Genomic DNA, 2,844 nt, shown 5'->3' with positions numbered 1-2,844 from the left:
AGGCGGGTGTGGGGCGGGACTGCGGCCATAAAAGGCGGGTGTGGGGCGGGGCTGCGGCCATAAAAGGAGGATGTGGCACTGTGCCGTGCCAAAGCACGCTCCTCTCCAAAAGCCAGCAACTAGGGAAAACATCTGGGGAGCAACGGGAAGAAAAGCTGCTGATTGAATTCACAGGTGGGTTTTCAAATGCATTTTATCCAGGCTGGGATTTTCCCTACCTTTCCACCAGCGATTGCGCTCGTTTTTACCCCGAAATGTCCATTCCCTCCCCAGCATGTCCCTTTGGTCCCGTCCGGAATCCCCTTCCCCCCCCCTCCCTCCTCCGGCGTGAGTGACGTCCCGGGAGCCCGCAGGGGCGGGCGGAGGCTCGGGTGGCCCGAGCCCGCAGCTGCCGGTGCCGCCGCCTTGTCGGGACTGCCAGCGGGACACAGATCCCTGCGGCAGGCCCCCGCTCCCGGGCCACTGATCCCTGTGCCGGGACACCGAGCCCCCCGTAGCCGCGCTCCGTGGCCAGGCAGCCCCGCTCGTTTCATCCCCGGGCGGTGGGCGGTGCGCGGTGCCGGTGCCGCCGAGCTGCAGTTCCGGGGTTTTCCCAGCAGACGGCAGCACTGAGCGGCCAGACCTCCGGTGAGCGCGCGGCTTGGGGGGGGCACCGCCCCCCCCCCCAACTGAATGCCGTACAAAAGATGGCGCCGCCCTTGCTCAAAAGTCCAGAGAACCCCACCAAAGATGGCGGCGCCCTGTCCGGAAGTGCCGCAGCGTACCACCGAGATGGAGGAACGCGACGCCCGGAAGCTGTCCAACGTACCATAGAGACGAGGGGCGCTCTGCCCGGAAGTCCTCCAGCGGCAACCATCGAGACGGCGGAGCGCACCGCCCGGAAGTTGTCCACGCATACCATAGAGACGAGGGGCGCTCTGCCCGGAAGTCCTCCAGCGCCGACCATCGAGACGGCAGGGCGCACCGCCCGAAAGTTGTCCACACATACCATAGAGACGAAGGGCGCGCTGCCCGGAAGTCCTCCAGCGCCGACCTTACCAGAAGTCGTTACAGCCCTCATTCAAGATGGCGGCGACCGCACCACGTGGGCCGTTGACCAACGCGCTCCCAGCCGTGAGGTTTAGGACGCCGGAACGTGAGGCCGCTTCATTCGGGCCGGCAGAGGGATTCCGCTTCGCTCTTTGTCCCTTTCCGTCCCGCGCCGCTCCCCTCCTTCTTCCCCCCGTCCCGCTCCGTTCCCGCTGCCGCTCCCACCCCGCGTCCCGTCCGGCTCGCGGTCCCGCGCTGCTCCGCTCCCTCCCCCCCAGTACCCCTCCGCTGCCCCTCCCGCCCCGCCGTCCCCAGCCTTCTCCGCCGGGGCCGCCTCCGCCAGGGCCAGGGCCGCCGACGCCGCCGCCACGCCGCCCCGCCCCGGTCCTGACCCGTCCCCGTCCCGTCCCCGCCCCTCTTGGTCTCGCCGTGCCAGGGCTGCGCCGCCGGACCCCTCCCTGTCCTCCCCGAAGCTGCCCGCTCCCTGGGCCGGCGGAGACGTCTCTCGGCCGATCGGCGCTCTGGGAGCACTGGCGGTGTTGCTGGGGCTCGGGGCTCGGCTGCAGTGCCGCTCCCGGCCGTGTCCGCCAGGCGGCGCCTGCGAGGCGGGGGGCAGCTCGTCTCGGCAATGCTTCTGCTCCGGACAGGGCTCGGGCCACCTCGCAGCTCTGCTTTGGCCTTGGGAGGTTATTTCTCTTGGCTTTGAAGGCTCGTGCTGCTTGCAGTGTTTTCTTTTGCTGCTAGTGAGTACATTTGAGAAGGCGTGGGCTTCTAGGATTCAGTTGTTCTAACTAAGGGCATTCTCTTAGTGAGCAATTGGAGTCGTTCTCCAGTGCGCAGTGCCCAAGGATTTTTCTGTCACCTAATTGTTTCCTCCTTTCTTTTCAAGCTCTCCTACGAACCTTGCACCGGTGGGCTTCGCCGCACTTGCCAAGTGAGCTGGAGTGAGAAGCAGCTGGAGGTGTTTGCTCTCTGCTCGGTCCCCGCCTTGCCCTCGCTTCCCTGGCCCTGCAGGTAATCACAGCTCCCCTTGGCTTTTCCGGGGCCCTTGCTGAAGGGTTTCTAAGCGTGGCCCTGAGATTTTCTGCAGGTGGAATGGATGGCTGTTTCAGAGCACTTGTCACCGGGCCATCAGTGTTTTAACACTTGTCAGGGCAGGAGGATTGCAGCGGGAGAAGGGTAATTCTTCATCTCAAGTTGTAAGCGAGTGCAGGAGAAATCCTAGGAAGGCCCCTGGATATGTATTTGGGTATTTGAGTACCTTTGGCTGGTAGAAACAATCCATGGGTGAGACAGAAAAGGCTGGTGCTGGAGCACGTTTAAGAAGCCAGCATAGGGAGCTCCAGTCTTCTAAAATTAGACAAAGCAGGGAAGGATGATGATGATGGAGTAGAACATGTTGGTGTTTTCAGCTTTGGGACTTGACTTGCTCATGGCAACAATCTGAAGAAGGGATGTTCTTGCTGAGAATTCCCCCTGCTAGATCTTCCCCCTCTAGGATTGTAGCACGGACAGTGTTCCCAATAGGCCAGAGATAAAGTTGGGAATCTTAGATTTGCGGTGCTCTGGAGCTTGGATGTTTTGTAAAGTAGGAGAAATTGGGACTTTAGAAAGTGGATGAGCTAGGCTCTATACATAGAGCTCAAACTATCTCTTCCAACTGAAATAAGAACTTCTCCTATGAAAACCAAATTTCCTTGAAAGGAAAACACGTTCCATTAGGAAGCTTCCTGCGCTGGTTTAGTTGCAGAAGCTGATAACTCCGGCAGAATCTGGAAAACAGACCTTTAGCAAGAGAAGTTTTCAGTGCTCCAT

The sequence above is a fragment of the Empidonax traillii genome, unplaced genomic scaffold, assembly GCF_003031625.1.
Source record: "Empidonax traillii isolate 1590-97213 ecotype Southwest subspecies unplaced genomic scaffold, ASM303162v1 scaffold1087:size276498, whole genome shotgun sequence".
NCBI lineage: Eukaryota > Metazoa > Chordata > Aves > Passeriformes > Tyrannidae > Empidonax > Empidonax traillii.
Note: the sequence above shows the minus strand (reverse complement) of the source record.